This window comes from Triturus cristatus, chromosome 4_2, assembly GCF_964204655.1.
Source record: "Triturus cristatus chromosome 4_2, aTriCri1.1, whole genome shotgun sequence".
NCBI classification, from domain to species: Eukaryota; Metazoa; Chordata; class Amphibia; order Caudata; family Salamandridae; genus Triturus; species Triturus cristatus.
In genome coordinates this window covers 661,467,726-661,487,209 of record NC_140586.1, presented here as the reverse complement: position 1 = coordinate 661,487,209, position 19,484 = coordinate 661,467,726, and the positions used below count along the sequence as shown (strand labels likewise).

General features: G+C 43.9%; 1 protein-coding gene across 12 annotated transcripts in view; it reads left to right on the top strand.

Moving 5' to 3' along the window:
• PATJ (PATJ crumbs cell polarity complex component) overlaps nt 1-19,484 on the top strand; it is a 1,359,209-nt gene that overhangs the window by 721,068 nt on the left and 618,657 nt on the right. The gene's annotated exons all lie outside the window — the stretch shown is intronic.

Here is a 19,484-nt window from a genome sequence, read left to right as displayed (position 1 = left end):
ATGTTATGCAGATATGCTTGTAAAATGTGTTGGGATTGAAGATTCATTTCTTGTGTCCCAGGGCAAGGACAGTTATCTTAAATTGTCTTTTCTCGCCAATGGTGAATTCTGAAAGAAAATACAAGTTGTATAACAAATGGTAAAGAAGCCTAGCCAATGTATGCTTCTTTGTAAATAGAATTCATAGTGGATTGAAAAAAAAAAAAAAAAGATTTTGTAGCCTGCGTCAAAGAATTAGGGGGATTGAAATTTACGTTTGTCCTGTTCCTGAAACTTTTCAAACGAAATAATTTTTGTCAACTGTTCAACATTAGTGAAGTTAGTCTAATAAAAAGAATGGGTGAAAATCACAAGGCTACAAATAAGTAACACCAAACCCTACTTTTTTTTCTTTATTTTAGAAAAAAATATTCTAGTGGTTCAAGAAAACTCTCCTGCTAAAACTATTTATAATAGAAATGCAGGAAGATGACAGACATTTTGAACTTTCAACATTTGTTACCTTTGCAAAAAATGCTTTCCGAAAATATCATTTTTCTTGCAAAAGGGAGCAAGCAAAATGTTTAAATGGTGCCTATAAGTAGTGAATGCAAAAGGCCTTCTCAAGTAAATGCACCCAGTATCTGGAAATACTTTCCATAATACTTCAGGACCACCCTAACCCTGCTACAATTTAGGAAACAGCTGAAGATATTATAGTGGTATCCTAGGATTCCCTCCCCTGTCAAGTTTTATGAGTTTGTGTGACAATTGAGTTTTTGTGTGTGGGGGCAATCGTTGTTCCTGTGTGTTCAGACAATTACATTTTATTAACACTGAAGCATTTCTAGAACTTTATTCTATTATAAACTACTAGTTTTTTCTACCTTCACGTTAAAGTGTATTTTATTTAGTAGAAATATAAACAAAGAGGGGGACCCAGGAGCCAATAAAGGTCCAGTATCCATGCTCCATATGCCAATATCAAAACCAAAGGGGGGATACTGTTCCTATAGCAAGGTGCAATTAGTCACCATTGCATCGAGGTGCAAAAAGTCACCTATTGATTAAAAAGGAAAATTGAAAGAAGAAAAGGAAAAGGGAAAGAAATCCTAGGTGAGAGGGACCCACCAGTGAAGTGAAGGGACACATGTAGTCCTCTGTTGCCCTCACACACCCCAAGGAGTGTCATGTTTCATCATCGGGCGTTTGCTCCTCGTGGGGCCGGCGCTGCAATTCCCCACGGGTCCCCCGAAGGGTCTCTTTGTCGGAGATCTTTTAGGACTGCCGGATGGTGCATGCGGGTGTGTGGGGTGGGGGTCTAATGAGGGTCAAGGTAGTGCGTGCATAGTGATGAGTCGGTGTGTAAAGAGTAAACGTGCAGCAATTGTTGGGATTGTATACCCTTCACAGACTAGACTACTGTGTAAAATCTTGCCCCTGCAGCGCATTATGCCTGGGTGTGAGCAAGGTCGTAGGTCATTTTCTTTCGCTACTTGATGCACTCTGCTCTTCTTAGTATTTAAGTGGAAGTAACAAGCAGGAAAGCTCCCCATCTTTAGTCCCGTTCTTTTAGCCCCTCCATTTTGAATGCTGTGGTCGGTGCTCTAGTGTCTCACCAGTTGAGGTTCTAGTGCTTTGTTGGTGCTGCTAGACCTCAGTGTTGCTTTTGACAGAGTATCCTACATCTACACTATCTTACTGTAGAGACTGCCGGCAATGGGTGTTCAGCTGAAAGACTTAAAGTTGCTCACCTCTATTCTATTCAACAGGACTGAAACTGTCCATCTCTACCCCAGTTTTTCAGATAATAGGTGGTAACCTGTAGAGTAGAGTAGTGTGGGGTTTCTCAGGGTTTGAACCTGAGCCTTATGTTATTTGCTATCTACTTCTCCCCACTGGTTAAACTGATCCAAAATGTTGACCTCGCTTTAATGCCATAGGCATATGACGCTCTAATTGTAGTCTCTGTGGGTCATAAATCTTCTGTGGCTGCTAATTTTCATCCCTGTCTTGTTTTGGAGCTCATTGAATGCACAGACATTGCCTGTTAAATGAGGATGAAACTCAGCTTCTCACCATGTCCATCATGCAGATGCCTCCATGGTGGTCTAAGGAGTTATAAGCTCCTCCTACTTAGCGAAAAATGTGGTCATTGTCATTTTGTGGTCATTCTCATTGGCATCGATATTCACTTGGAGAAGCAAATCATTGCAATTTGAGCAACATGATTTTTCTATTTTACATGATTCGCAAAGCTCTCCATTTTCTGCCAGTGTATGCTCACTGGTTAGTTGTCCAGGCAATCCTTCACTCTCTACTGGGTTATTTCTACGTCTTGTCCTTGGGCCTACCTTCAAAATATCGGATTCATTTACAATAGGTCAAAAACTAGGAAGTTAAGGTTTCGTCTGGCTTGCCAAATAGTTATCCAGTTTCCCACTTCTGTAGAGCTTTACGTTGCCTCCTGGTGAACAATTGTGTTATGTTCAAGGCCATAGGTATTGCTCACAGAGCTTTTTATAAGCAGGGTCCTGTAGTACTTTACTCTCCATTCAGGAGGTCAGCGCACTGAACGCACCTGCCAAACCGCTATAGCCTGCCCGTAGAGAAGCTCAGCCACCTAGGTGGCAGCAGAATGCAACAATTTCTACCAGGTTGGTGGGCCATAACATCAGACTGGTTGTGCCTTCAAATTGTCTGAAGGGGTTAAAACCTACCCTTCATTGCCACTCTGCCACACCTTCCAGCATTCGTGAAACAACTGATGGAGGTCCACCGTCAGCCTTACGGCAGGAAGCACAAGCCTTTTTGGTCAGAGGGGCTATTGAGAGGGTGCCTGCACCGGCTACTTTTTGGTGCAGAAGAAGGACTGAGGCATTCGTACTATGTTAGATCTACCCACCCCCCCCCCCCCCCCTCCTTAGCCCCTTACTATTAAAGTCAAATTAAAAATGCTGACCAGAGCCCTGGTCTTGTCTGCTGTTGACCCTGGAGACTGGATGATGGCAGTATATCATCTGCTGGAGGCCTCTTTCCATACACCCATCCTGTAGATCCATGGGTTCTTCCTGTGGTTTACTGGGGGCCCAGCATTTTCAGTTTGCTGTGCCTCCTTTGGTCTCCTTATGCGCCTCAGGTGTTCATGAAAGTGATGGTGGTGGTAGCAGCACATCTTCAGAGGTCAGGGGTCGGGTCGCAGTCTTCCTCTGACTTAATGAATGGCTGTTGAAGGCGGGCTCACTCCAGGCAGTCATCATTTACTTCCAGACTATGGTAAACCTGCTGTATTCCTTGAGTTTCACCCTCAGCATGCTGAAGTCACACCTGGCTCCTCCTCAGATGCTTGCCTTCATCGAGCCTTTCTGGACATGGTTCATTTTTGTATCTTTTTCCCCAGAAAGAAGAGTCCAATTCAGGCTATGATTCTGATTCTTCAACCTCTGTCCTGGATTTCAATGAGGTTGACTCTTAAGGCTGCTGGGAATAATGGCCTTCTGAATCCTCCTGGTCAAACACACTATGTGGCATATGCAAGATCTGCAGTTGGATTTGCAGTTTCAGTGGGTCCGACATCAAAAAGACCTCTCCAACCACGTCCAGATTTTGGAGTTGACTGCAAAAGATTTGCAGGGTTGGTTTCTGGACAGCAAATGGATCAGCAGCAGACACCTCTTCCTACCCCAGCCAGACCTGACAGTGGTGACCGATGGTCACTTCTGAGTTAGGGCGGCCACCTGAGAGAGGTGGAGATGAGAGGCCATTGGTCTCTGGCAGAGTCCCAGCTCCATATCAAACTTCCTAGAGCCAAGATCAATCCACTTGGCATTGAAAGCCTTCCTTCCACCCATCAAGGGGAGGCTGGTAATAGTGTTGCAATAAACAGGACTGGTGGGGGTCGTAGACCCTTTGCCAAGAGGCAATGGGAATGGCTGTACCACCAAGGAGTTTTTCTGGTGGTGACCACCTGGCAAGAGTTTGAATGTCAGGGCGGACGAGCTCTGTCATCAATGCCAAGTGGATCACAAGTGGTAATTGCACCCGTAAGTGGAGCAATGTCTCTTTTGTGAATGAGCAGAATTTTGGGTTAGTCTAATCGCTACCGCCAAGAACATGCAATGTCAGCAAATACATACGTTGGAGTTTGCAAGGCGTCTCTTGCTAGAAGACACATTCCTCTGTTGCAGGGATTCTGCTCATGCACAGAACTATGCGCAGGAAACGAGGACCTCAGTGAATTGCGGTGTACCAAAAACTCACCTCAGTACCCAGAACCCCTATCCGACTAGCATCAGTGTCTCATTCGCTCTCCGTATCATCTCGAAGCTACCACTGATTAGACAACCCAGAACATGCGACTTAGAGAACTCTCAGGAATGATGGGGAGTAGAAATAACTGTTCGTTATTATTCTCATATCAGTCCACAACAAGAGTAATCAGAGACACAGTAAAGTTTAACATGTTTATTTTATAAACTACGTGTCCTAAGATGCAGTACTTTGGCTAACATAAACAGACAAATGATTAAGAATAAAACCATCAGCATTGTTACGATACCATAGAAAATGAAGGGAGAAATCATGTTACAAAAGATAGTGGAATACAACCACCCTCCCTTCGCTAGTAAGCTAGTATTATTAGACCAATAGAAGGTCTCTAGGTTTGAATGGGGAACCCCATACCGTAAATATCAGCTTAGGTGAATCACATCACAGGATCAGTTTTGCTCTGTGTCTGGAAAAAGTCTTCTCCAAAGTGAGTATCTCATGCATGCAAACTGCAATATTAAAGGCGCTCGAGTTTCAGATATTTGCAGCTGTGTGCGTGTTAAGGCTAGAGCGTGGCCCGATCAACCTGAATTCAAAAGCATACATTGTTTGATGGCCCTGAATGTTTCTGCACACAATGTTCAGACCAAAGCCGCGGTGCACGTCTAGGGATGTGAACAACAGACCGTTCTCATGTGAAGAAAAGGCAAGCAAGCATTTTACATATAATAACATCTATCCGCAGTGTCGTGTGCAAAAGCAGCAAAAGTGGCAAGATGGCGTTTTAACTTCTAAGACGCTTATGCTAACATAGCAATGTGTGTACCTGGACCTCCGTCTCCACTATACCTCCTAGGATGGAACTCATGATGCATGTATGCCTTCCCGCCAATAGCTCTTCAGAACTCAGCCCAGAAGAAGATCTGAACCTACTGGGCACGAGTCATTTTGGTTGACCAGGACTGGGCATGGATTATATGGTATCCAGAACTTCTAGGCATGAGCATCTGTCCTCCCATCAGGCTGGCACCCAGACATTCACAATCTCCACCTTCAAGCTTGGAGATTGAGCTGCTTCAGCTGAACAGTTTCGACCTTCCTCCGGAGGTGGTTAATGCCATCTTTGCAGCCAGGTGTCCCTCGACAAAGACAGTTATACTCCGGTTGTTGGGTCAAGTTTGTGGCTTGGTGCGGCGCACTGCCGATTGACCCCTCGGGGGCAAAGTTATCTGATGTTTTGTTGTTTATTTTGGCTCTAACCCAGCAAAGCTTCATTCTGGGCACAGTTAAAGGGTATGATCTGAAAGAGACTATAAGTTATAGATTGCTTACCTTAGAATTACCCCCAGGCGTCGGACTTGATCCAGAGAAATTTTTTCGTAGCAGTACCCCTGCGCATCGATAGGTGGCATCGGTCGAGTCCGCGTACGTCATCGTGGTCCCCGGAATGACGTTGTGGTATCTACTTAGATGACACCCTTACCCGCTGACATTATTTTTTTCTTTTTCCGCACCAGCCAGCCCAGATCCGGAGAGAGCAGTACCTCCAGTAACTTTTTGACTGATATTTTTGACTTTTGTCGACCTCTTTTTTGATTCGTGTTGACTCCTGGTGCACTAAGGATGCCACGTCAGACCGGCTTCAAGGCTTGCGACTCGTGACGTAAACTGGTGCCTGCAGTTAGCGCGTGTGAGTGCTACTTATAACTATAGGACCAGCGCGTGGCTCATCCCCTTGGCACATTGAAATGTTCCCTGGGTCTCAGGTCTGGAGCACATGGTGAAGCGCTGCTCAGCTTCCTGGTTTATGAAGATAGCGCATGTGGAGCACTTTGCTTTGGATGGCCTGATCCCAAGGCGTGGACTCATCCTGCAGTAAAGTGCGTGCACTGCACTGCCTGTGCGCTCTCCAGGGAGGGAAAGGTGCCACACCAGCGAAGGCAACCCCAGGGAAGGGACCAAGTCTGCCCGGATCCCGGCAAAGTCAAGCCACACCGGCCTGCATGTTGGAAGGCCCGACCCTGCAGACGCTGACACAGTTGGGACGCCGACGGAGAGGACTTCCTCAGATGGCAAGCGGAGGGACTTCAGTGCCTCCTTCGCGCAACAACGCGTTGCCTGGTAGCCAGGAGCAGCTTAGCACGTCTGCTCGGCTCCACCTCCAGGAGTCCAGTGTAAACTGAGGGAGGCGGCGCAGGCTCCCGATGTGAAGCAGCCTTCCCCGATCTGCAGGAAGCATCAAGGGTGAGTCGACCCTGGGGGATTTGGCCGTTGCCCCGCGTTCACAATTCCAAGCGTATGAAGGGGCTGTGTGGCCAGTCGCTGCACTGGAATGATGCTCGCAGCTGCCAGGGATTATCTCACCTGCAGGGGAAACGAGGGAGGTCTCTTCCTCCTCCTGTGGCATACCTTTTGGGGGGCACTTGTTCTGTCTTGACACATGTTCTGTATGGGGAAATTATGGGGTGGAGCCTCAACAGAGGCCCCCACTGAGAACCTTGCCATTCAGGAAAGCCCTATGAGGGTTTCACCTCACAAAAATTACTGTGCAACCTCTAATAGGAACACAGGTGCTCCTGTGCCCTACGTTGGAGGTTTTAATTACAGCACCACCTATAATCGAAGTGCTGGAGCACTGTATCTGTGTGGTAAAGGCGTTTTGGGTTGTTTAGTGACTGTGAATGTGGTGATTGTATTTTTCTCTTCCTGATCTAAGTGTTGCATTTCATGAAACAGGATAGCGAGTATCATTTTCAGGTTCTGCCTGTTATGAACAGTGGAGTTGTTATATGGCAGGTGCAACATATGTACTTTAGTGCACTAGCTACCACTTCACCACAACAATACCAATTCCACCACTAATATCACCATTAATACCACTGCCATCACTACCATCACCAAAACAATTACCACTCCCTTTACCTCACACTACAATTACCGCACACCACCAGTACCCCAAATAATACAGCCACCACCACAAATTCCACTGCCAATATCACCTATAATAATGCCAACACAGATTACACTAGTATTAATATCGATGCCATCAATACAACACCAGTACCACCACCAGAAGTATAGCTGCTAGTAACACCACCAATAACACCACAACCAATACTTCCGTAACCAATACCATCAACAATATCACCCCCAACCAATGTTTCACCAATGCCATTGCCTCCAATACCACCACTACCAATCCCAGCAGTACACCACCATTATACAACCACAGCACCACCACCGGAAATGCCACCAATACCACCACAAACACTGTCGCTAGCAGAAGCATTGTTGCCACCTCCATCAATACCACCACGTCTTAGGCCAACATCACCAGTACCTCTAATCCAACTACAATCACTACTACTGCCACCGAAACCATCATAAACATCATCACTGCCATACTACAACCAATACCACACCAACAATACCAGCAACTACAGCAATACCAACAAGACCACTAATACCACTACCTACCACATGACCTCTTATACCACCACCACAATGGAACTAACCTCAGGTTCACGACAGCCAGTAGCATTAGTAATACCCTCCTCACTGTTGATACAACAGCAACCAGTACCTCCATCAATTCCTCCACCACTACCAATACCACCACTATGACTACCACCAAGTATGATACCTCCACCAATGGTACAATACCATTCCCTTTATCATTGCCACAAACGCTAATGGCCCTCCACTGACACTCGGTGCACTGTCACTCCGACCCTCATCACCAGCTCACTAGACTACAGCAACGCACTCTGCTGCAAAGACTCCAGACCACCCAGAACGCCGCCGCCAGACTCATTCTCAACATCCCCCACAGAGCACACATCACACCCTCACCTCGGAGAGCTACACTGGCTACAAATCCAGAACCCATGCCAATTCAAACTGCTCACCCACGCAAAAAAGCCCTACACAACGTCGAACCTACCTGCCTCAACCACTGCATCAACTTCCACCAACCCACCAGGCAACTGTGCTCAGCCACACTCCATCTCACGCAACATCCTCAAGAGCAAAGAGGAGTACGCTATTTCTCCTGCATCACGGCCAAATCCTGGAATGACCTTCCACACCACCTCAGAACCTCCACATCCCTACTCGAGTCCAGCAAGAAACTAACATCCGGGTTATTCAACTAGGAGCACGATTGGCCTACCCATCTACTCTAGCGCCTGGGTACCCCTCAGGTTCATCAGCGTGCTATGCAAATCCTCATAACATAGCATTCCACCTCCATGCTCGAAGGGTCTGGCGTTGATGTGCTATCATGTGAAAACATAATTATTGCATGCGCGTGTGTTCATGTATTACCGCCTTAAACCCATGCCTATTGGTTTTGACATTGCTCTGTATGTTTATGTAACTGATCCCCTTCACCAAGTCTCTTTGGTTTCTCATAAACAACATCTAAGACCACAAAACAAGATAAGTGTAATGGAAACGGGACCATTCATTAAACCCGAAAATTAAAAGGTGATTTAATTAGAATTGCCAAAGCACCAAAACAAATTGAAAATGCATGACCTGCACTGCATGCCTTTTAATTGTTTGCATCTTTCAGCTAATTACGGTCCTGAAAGAGAATTGTAATGCTGAAGAAACAGTGGCAGCATTTCATATTTTACTTAAGATAATTACCCTGGTAGCGATAGAGATCGCTTATTATTTATTTCAACCTCATACGAGGTTAGAATTCGCATCAGAGCTAGCCATCTGAGTCCCGGCTCCTGGGCCGCTGCATTTCGATACCATATCAGATCCCCCGAGCCGCGGTCTCATCCGTCGCAAGTGTGAGTTTAAATCAATTGCTGTTTCTGGATGGAGATGTCATTCTGATGCGAGCAGGGCGAGCTAGTCCCGGCGCGGCAGCAGCGAGCGACTGGTCGGATGCTGCGAGCCAGCGGCGTGCTCCCGTCTGCGCACTTTTATAGGCTCGCCCCCCTGCTGGCGGAAGCGAAGCGCAGCTGGCGAGGAGCTCCGAATTAGCCACATTGATTGCGTCGCAGACAAGAGCGTTACCCTTAAAGAGGAAAAATCCCCAGAAAACAGGCCCAAGGTCGTCAGAAGGAAGGCGCGCGGGGCTGCGGTGGGTGATGAGCACCGGAGCTGCGCACAGCGGCGCGTGTTTGTCAGGAATGCAGATAGCGTGAGGTGCCCACGGAGTCAGCAATGGTACAAGGGGGCTTCCCAGGTAAGGCTGCCAAGACCTGCGTGTGGCGCACTCCATTGCGAACATCCTCTGCGCCGCCGAATGACAACTTTAGCGCCAACGCGTACGCCGAAAGGGTGTTCTAAGCGGCTTTCCGTTTCCTGGAATAGTGATTAAGGCAGAGCTAGAAAGGTTATGTGTCGCAGAATATGGGCTCAGGTGAGTTTCAGCAATGCAAACCTTTGTCAACAGTAAATTTCTTAACAGCATGTGCAGATGGTAAGGAAGCGACAATGTATATGTCGGTGTTATTTGCCTTTCTAGACATTCAAAATAGGAACATTGACAATTAAATCAGCCACCCTCAGTTATAAACATTTTATTCAGTATAAGAATGTGTTTGAGCGCAGGACGTCCTTTTAAAACATGAGGTTTTACATACCTTTCATGTATGTAGTGTTAACTAGTCCCAAAATATGTAATTTCTAACAGTGCTCAAAAATAAAAAAATAAAAACATGAGTATTTGAAATACAGTGTGCGTTTCCCTGTGGAAGGTGGGTGTTTTCCAAAGTATAAGGGGTGTGTTTGGTGGCGCCGAAGCGGGGAGCCAAGGATGCGCACAGTAGTAACTTCACTGGTCCTCGACCCTCGGAAGCTGGCTGTGCTGGGCTGCACCGGTGCAGGGCAGGCTTTGGGTGGTGCTGTAGACTCCTAGTGTAAGCTGTGTTTTGCGCCGAAGTTGGTGTGTTATTGATTTTCATTAATGAAGGATGAAGGGAAAAGAGCAATGGCTAATGGGGCATTGGTGTGCGTGAACTAGTGGGGAGCGGGATGTAGTTAAATAAGGCTCACGCATAAATAATGCATGTTGCATTAGTGAGAGGTCCCGCACTTTCATTATGGAGCTGGTGTTTCTTCAGGCAATCAATCCTCCTCCAAGATTAAATACAACCCCACACACCCAATGACACCGCCGGCTGATGCTCACCCTCGCCAGTGTTCAGCTGGGAGCTGCTCGTGTGCACAGAACCTACCAGCAATGTGCAGGCCATTTGTAGAATTGCTTGTCGTTAGTTTTACATTATTTCTTTATTTGCCATTCACATACGCCATTGACTGTAAGTTCCCTGAAATATATGTTGGAGCACATTCAAGGCTTTCATTATGTAGAGTTAAATACAGTAGCTACACAATCTGATATATGCCTCTGTGTGTGTATTTATATGTATATTCACTGAAAAAACCATAGGTTTCAGGGGCGTTATAGTTAGGAATTGGCATTTAAAAAAACCTTAGAAATTCACTGAAAAAACCATAGGTTTCAGGGGCGTTATAGTTAGCTGGACATTTCCCTCGTACAAAACCCTAGAAATTCCCCTGTTATAGTTAGTTCAGCTAACTATAACTCACGCCCCCGCAATGCACTGCTGATTACGTCACATATTACATCACTCATGACATGGTCAGTGACATCACTGATGACATCACTGATGACATCACTGATGACATCTGAAATGACATCACTGATGACATCACTGATGACGTCATCCAGTGAGTGTGTGTTTCTGTAAATTTTAAATATGTTTAATATATATATAGGGAAAAACCAATGGAAGAATGAGTGGGTGTATAAGTGTGTGAATGGATGATTTAGTAGGTGCGTGACTGACTGTATAAGTGAGTCATTAAACGTATCTTACTGCAGACTAGTGACTAAACTGTGTGAATGTTTGTATCTGTCTGTCTGTTGGTGTATAAGCGGCTGCATGGCTTTGTGAATAGCTATATGAGTGTCTCTATGGGTTATTGATTGGTTGTCTGAGTATCTGTTTGGGTGCCTGAGTGTTTGTGTGGGTGGGGTGTGTGTGACTCTGTGCATACATGTGTGAATGGGTGATTCTGGGTGCATGGTTTTAAGAGTGCATCTGTGATGGACTGTATGGTTGGGTGAGTGTATGTATGGGTGTGTTAGTGATTGAATGTATATCTCAGTGGTACATGTGTGAGTAACTACATATGTGAAAGGCAGTATATATGTGTGTAAGAGTATATAAGTGGGTATATGTGAGAGTGTGTGATTGTGAGAGTGGCTGTATGGATGAGTGTGTGCTTGTATCAGTGATTGTAGGAGAGCGTAAGAATGTGGTACTATTTTTATGAGTAAGTGAACTTGTGTGTGTATAACTGCATAGGTGAGTAAATGGGAGTGTGATTAATTATTTGCATGACGGACTAGGTGTGAGAGTACCTCTATGGATGATTGGTGGTGTGTGAGTGTCGATGTAGGTGTATAAATGCATATGATAGTCCTGTACTGAGTGACTGTAAGTATGAGTGACTGTACAGGTGAGTGAGTGGATGTGTGTGTAGATCTAAGAGTCTATGAGTGGGTATGTAGTTATTGGTATTGGAGTATCTATGGTTTTGAGAATGGATGTCTGAAATTTTCATTGAGTATATCAAAGGTTGTGAGAAGATGCACTAATTTATCACATGGATGACGTCATCAGTGATGTCATTTCAGATGTCATCAGTGATGTCACTGACCATGTCATGAGTGATGTAATATGTGACGTCATCAGCAGTGCATTGCGGGGGCGCGAGTTATAGTTAGCTGAACTAACTATAACAGGGGAATTTCTAGGGTTTTGTACGAGGGAAATGTCCAGCTAACTATAACGCCCCTGAAACCTATGTTTTTTTCAGTGAATTTCTAAGGTTTTTTTAAATGCCAATTCCTAACTATAACGCCCCTGAAACCTATGTTTTTTTCAGTGAATTTCAAAGGTTTTTTAAATGCTAATTCCTAACTATATCAGGCCTGAAACCTATGGTTTTTTCAGTGAATTCCAAAGGTTTTCTAAATGACAATTTTTAATGTATTAATTGTTATACTGATTTTTTTGATACTGATTTACTACATTTTTAAAACTATTTATTTTTAGATATATTTTTTTAATTACATTATACATTAGATTATACATTACAATACAAAATATACTTTCTCAGAATGAATTACTTTAGTTTAAATACTTGGCAAATAGGCAACAGACTTTTTAAGTACAGTAGTTACAGTTGTTGCAATGGGCAACACAATTTCAAACACAAAGCAACATTGAGCTCAATGTGAATTTCTAGTTAAATGCAATTAGTTACTTTATGGATTACTTTTCTAACCACAAGACTGGATCCTAGATTCAGTCCTTGGACATCTCCTGTAAACAGTTGTGTAAAAGCGCTTTGGTTACAGTAGTGATTTTGACGGAATATTATTGTATTTTAAAAGTTGACACTTAGAAACTTTTTCCCATAGAATCACCAATGTTATCCTATGGCAGAAAATTCACTTAGCAGGTAAGTAGTGTTATCGTTACTTTTTTCTTACTCAGTGGTGGATCCTGGATCCAGCACTGGCCAACCTCCTGTAAACAGTTGAAAGAATGTGTTAAAGTCATACAGACGATTTTTTAGGAATATTTTTAGTTTGTGAAAATAGACACTTAGAAAATTTTCTGTTGAAAACCACACAATGGATTCCTATGGAAGGAAATACAAGTTACTGGTAAGTACGCTTAGAATTACTTTTCAAGGTCAGTGCTGGGCTAAAAGATGCAGCCCTGGGTTCTCTCCTGATAACAGGTGAGTAAATCGGAATTCGTAGTTCGGCTGATTTTAGAGGAATATTTGTACATTTTAAAAATGGACACTTAGAAAATTTTCTGTTGAAAACCACACAATGGATTCCTATGGAAGGAAATACAAGTTACTGGTAAGTACGCTTAGAATTACTTTTCAGGGTCAGTGCTGGGCTAAAAGATGCAGCACTGGGTTCTCTCCTGATTACAGGTGAGTAAATCGGAATTCGTAGTTCGGCTGATTTTAGAGGAATATATGTACAATGGTGAAGGAAGGGGGAGGGGCCTGAGGTGACGTGTGCAAACACGCCCTGTGGCGCGTTTTAAGTTGGGGAATTAATTCCTCTTCAATCCTGAGGTCCCCTGGGGGCCAACTAGCCCACCAGGTACCTCCAGTATGCGCCAGGGAGCTGCATTGCAGAGAGGTATTCAGAGGCCACGCCCCTTTTTACAACACTCTGCAACACAGCTCCGTGGCGCTTAGTGGAGGTACCTGATAGGCTAATTGTCCCCTAGGGGACCTCTGGATTGAAGAGGAATGATTAGCCCAACTTAACACGCACTACAGGGCGTGTTTGCACAGTATCACCTCAGGCCCCGTCCCCTACCTTCACCATTGTGCAAACGCGCCCCGTGGCGCGTTTTAAGTTGGTAGATTAAGTCCCCTTGAATCCTGAGGTCCCCTGGTGGCCAACTAGCCCACCAGGTACCCCCAGTAAGCGCCAGGGAGCTGCGTTGCAGAGAGGTGTAAAAAGGGGCATGGCCTCATTACACCTCTCTGCAACGCAGCTCCCTGGCGCATACTGGAGGTTCCTGGTGGGCTAGTTGGCCCCCAGGGACCCCCAGTATTGAAGGGGAATTCGTTCCCCCTCTGCAAACGCGCCAAGGGGCGCGTTTGCAGAGTGATGAAAGGAGGGGGCGTGGCCTCCTCCCGATCCCGTTTTTTTTTTTTTTTTTTTAAGAAGGGGGCCTGTGTAGCCCCCCCTTCTTTTTCTTTTTTTTTTTGGCCCTGGGGACCCCATCCCCCAGGGCCTGCCCCCAATTTAGATTTTTTTAAACGGGAAGGGGGCCGCGTGGCCCCCTTCCCCAGGCCGTAATTTGCCCCGGGGACCCCATCCCCGGGGCATAGCCCTTTTAAAAAATTTTTTATTGTCACCGCGAGGTTCCTTGTTCGTTTTCGTAACAACACGTTATCTGAGGCAATTTTATTCGGGCAATATGATTGTTTGTCCTGATGATGATCCAATATCCCCTTGATAAGGATTGAAACGCCGTCGACACAGTTGTCAGCCTTACACAAACTATTTATTGTATATAATTTTCTGTGAAGGTGACCCCTTGTATACCAGTTGTTTCGCTATCAAAGTATCTACTAATAGAAACAACTGTTAAACTGCCTGAGCCTTTTTGTACTTCACTGTTTATTTGATTTGTACGTCCTTGGATACAGGCTTGTATCCCACTGTTATTTGACTTACATCCGATGTATTATTGCTGAAATATCATTTATTAAAGATGCCCTGTCCGGCTGGACACTGGCACAAATATAGCACTGATTGAGGCTATATTCATTGTATTTAAATATTCTTTATTTCTCAGGGACCACTGTCTCCTGTAGCGAATCATTACCCAAGGTCCCTGACCGATCTCCTTTGGGTGCCCTTGTTCTTTATAGACAAAGAGTCTATATAGCAGTGTTGATCCATTGTAAACCTTCTTTGAGTAGGTAGACTTCAACTCACCAGATTACACGGAAAGTGCCATGCCCCGATTGGAGCTCTGCAACCAAACTAGTTATACCTTATGCTGATGATGTTCCATCTAATTTCTTTTATTCCATTATTGTTTTTCTCCTTTGAAAATACATTTTTCATTTGTAAATTTAACAGTACTGCAGCCGTTGTACTGTGCCCACGTATTTATTGTTCATAAATGAAGCAAGGAGGGTGTGATAGTGTGTAGCTTTTGCAGTTCCATAGTTTCTCTGTTTAACAACAGTCCGACGTGGGAACTGGTGATTTGCTTTTTGCTTTTTGCTTTTTCCCAAGCAGTGGCTTGGAGATTGTTGGTGAGCAGAGCCTCCAGCAGTCCTGGGGTAAGAACTACTTGAGATACATGAGTCATCAGATCAGATTTCCACTTGTGTGATATAATGTTCAGCGTCTGGAACTCAAACTTTCTGAAAAACTCCTCTGTGCAACTCTGAAACCTGTCCCATCTTGAGATACATCAGAAGCCCCAGCATGCACAGTAGTGCCGCTGATATTTTCAGCTTGCTGGTATAGCTAACACAGACACTTTTCCTTTTTCCTTTTATCAAAAGATACAAGAGACTCACAACCTCGTCTGTATTTTCTTGTGAGTGAGCATTTATTTGTGTAGAATTCACTGAAACCTCTGTTTGCTTGGGTGAATGTAATGCTTATCAAAGCATTCCTCTCTAGTAGGGCCACTTTCCCCGTATTGCGTACCCCTTTTCATCAGCTTTGAGATTCTATATTTGTTAAATACATAGACTCTCTGTCATGGCCTCTGATAAAGGAACCGGTTTGCTCTAATTGTAATAAACTATAACCACTAACACATTCTTTTGACAGGTTTCTTGTAATATATGTAGGTAGACCTGATAAAGCAGCTGTCCTGCTTGACAGCTAACAGGATTGCAAGAAACTTCAAGACGATATTTTAAGAGGTCGTGAGCAGTCCTGCCTAAGTGTGACACCCCTCTTCTACTCATAGCTCGTCTCAGTGACTCCAGCTCCGTACACGCATTCAAATACGAATTAGGGTGAGCTAAAACCTAACAAGGCATCTCAGTACTGAGGACCTTGCATTCACACTCTCACAGCAGGTAGGGTTTTAGATCCTTTTGAAAGGTAGTGGTTTGTTGAGTCTCACCTTGTGTTTCAGGGCAGAGTACAAATTAGACTGAGAAAGCGCCGACCACTGGTTCACCTCCTCTAGCGTGTAAGTGGTATGAATACATTTTCATCTGACAGATCTTAGAACTCATGCCAGCCCTGCCTCTTATCTGTGTTTTAGATAGCCTGGAAGATGCCGAGAACTGTTTTGTAAGTGAAGTTGTACAGGTTTCAACACATTCTTTTATTAATCACATTTGACCAACTAGACTTTTGTGGCCTCCATTAAACTTGAACCCAGTAGGACAACATTAAAGACATGTAGAAAAATGTGTACACAACAGAAGTGGTCTTTTCGCAGCTTCATGATACAAATGATACAAACTTCAGCTGAGTACTTTGTTACTATATTAGGTACTTTTGGGTCGCGATAGCTCAGAGAAATAGCATTGTTTTGTTCTTGAATGTATTTCTGCTGCACTGGGACACAAAACTGTGGCTGTGTTTTATCACTAAACTTGGGGGGGTAGAGGGAGGGAGGCATTTTCGTTGTTTGCATTGGAGCCCACACCACCGTTGCCGATGTCACAGGGAAAGTTTCCAGTCTGATACTCTTTCATACCAAAGTAGCCACCATTCCGATTTATACAGGCGGTATGTGTATATAGGTGTCATTCTTGGGTATTTTCCGTACCCTCCATTTATGACTTGATATTTATTCCTCAAAAGGATGGTGGTTTATGTAATGACTGGTGGGGTCAGAGCTGAGGCTCAGAATGTTAGTAGTCACCTCCACAATACTAAGTATATATGCAGTTGTGTAGTTGCCCCTCCCCAGAACATAGTTGCTTTTTGTAGCTGTTGCAGTTCCCAGTCTGACTAGTAGATATTTATTCAAACATCGTCTGTAGTCTTTAAATTCTAACCTTTGCAGGATTCTGAATCCTGAAATTATTTCTATTACAGAGTCATGAGATTATTTCCATTCCTTTATGTGGAGAGGCATTGGACCAAAATAGTTCATAGAAGAAGAATGTTCTTCATCCAATCCATATGTCTCTTTCTAGTGCTTCAGGCTATTTAGAGGGTAATCCAGGTTCGAGAGAAGACTAAAGATATAGCGTAACTCAAAGTTGTTTCCCAGCTTTCCGCCTTTTCAAGGGTCCCTCATCCAATAATTGTATTGTTCAGTGCAGAAAGCTGGTTACGGTCTGGTTTCACAGCGCAACTGTCGCCAGACAATTATGTGAGCATCATTAAAAAGGGACTTAAGGTTCACCCACATATTGGGAGCCAGAAGTACATGTTTTGATTTGGCAGAACTTGTGTGCTTCCACAAAGGTGCTTGTCCGTCACCAGCTGTGGTAATCTTGTTCATTTATCCAGCTGCCTAAACTTAAACTTTCAAGAGCACACATGACATTGGAATGCTATTAAAGTGTCTTAAATAACTAGATGCTTAATATTGTTTTTCTCTTGCAGCAGCACAAATAGGAGGGCAGTCATTAACCTACATCAATTTTTAGGGCTGGCTTTGACAGTGGAACTGTCGCCTGAACATTTAACCTATACCTATATTATTTTACAGTTCTTTGCTTCCACACAAATGCATATCTATTCCCATGCTTTTTACTTGTAATGCTTCACAGTACCATGCAACATTATTTTAAAGCCAGACCTACTGGCATTGCCAATGCTTGTTTTATTTTGTTTTGGGCTGTCCAAGAAGTTTGGACAGCTAGTTTCATTTATTTTTTGATACTAAAATTATATTCTATTTTGTGCATGCTTATATTACTCTTTGGATTAGTGATCCCATTAGTGTTTTGTCAATTTGTGCTAATGCTGAGTCACAGATGTACGGAATGTAATACAATGTAAATGTGCAAGTAAGGCGCTGATTTGTGTTTTAGCGACCTATCATAATTTTAAATAATTTTAATGCTGCCTTATTAATTTTAACGTTGCCATAGTACTTAACTGATTTTATTGTTTAATCCCTGCCTCTCCGGTCTGCCGCGGGTGTTCCCGATTGTGCGGAGAGAGCGTTGACCTACTTTGATCTCTGCTGGCCACCATTCTTGGCAGTTAGCAGTCCAGCTTCTGTTCTACTCATACTTGTGGGGAGTTCCCTTAAAAACAATGGAAAACCCGGTGCGCAGCAGGCGCGCCAGGCAAGCCCGTCTGCGTCCGTCTGCGCCCTGGGCCCGAGACCCTGGTCGTTTTCATACTGGGCTTCTCAACAGAGAAACCATTATAGCACTGAATAAAGGCAAAAGGGAAAACTGCACTAATATAGACTGCTCTCTTTAAAAGGTCAACTCTGTTAGGCATTGCCTATCTTGTGACCTAAAGGTAATGGCCAAACCTAGAAAGCTTTTTACTGAGACCGATTTCCATCTACATAGAAGAGCTTCCATCGCTGTTAGTGAAAAAACAAGGAACAAATATCAGGAAAAACAGGAAAATAAAATATCAAAGGAATCCAATAAAGATGCCAATAAAATAAACATGTATCCTCTGTACTGCTAAACACTAGATCCTTAATAAAGCATAGCTGTGAATTCCATTTATTTATGGAAACGCACCGACCCCGCTTGTTTTTCTTACGGAAAGATGGGCTGACGCTGCCTTCGATATAGATATACAGGCAGCATTCCCACAGGGTTTTAACATCTATAGATGTGACAAGGAACATAAGAGTGGAGGAGGAGTTGCAGTCATTTCTAGAGAAGACCTTATATCCAGCTGCAAACCCTCACTATCCCCTTTTGGCGAAATGATATCATTTCCCATTGAAATCAATAAGCCACAATCATTCAAGGGCATAGTTCTATACAGACCACTAAGCCCCAAAAAAGATTATCCGCAGGAAATAGCTTGTGTTCTGGAAAATGCTATCCTGGAAGCAAACTATACAGTCATGGGAGACTTCAATTATCATTTAGAGGTGAGCTCTGATCCCGATAATGCCGCACATGTGCAAACTTTGGTTCAAGAACCAACTCATCTGGCAGGTCACACCTTAGATGGGATTTTTAACAATAATCCTAACCTAGTTTATATAAGAGTCCCACCCTTTTGACGATTTATGTCTCCCCATTAGCAGATCTAATAAGAAGTTTTGGATTCTCGCTTACTTCCTATGCCGATGATGTTCAAATTGTTGTCTCAATAGGAAAAAACGACACTGACACAGGAAGTAAATTTAATGATTGCATGATGGCGGTCCATGATTGGATGAATAACTGCCTTAAATTAAATGCAGAAAAGACTAAAGTCTTACTTTTTGGACCACAAGCAACCTTTTGGGGTCCGTCAGCTTGGCCAGCGAATATGGGCCTCATCCCCCTTCCAGTGGAAAATGCTTGAAACCTGGGAGTGATTATTGATAATAAAATCAACTTCTCTGATCATGTAAACAAACTTACTTCCTCTACGTTTAACACTCTCAGAATAATTTAAAAAGTTTTGCCTTTCATACCAGCTAATCTGCAAAAGACATTAGTCACCTCTCTAATCAGGTCTAAGATTGATTACAGCAATAGTCTGCTGCTGACCACTCATAAGTACA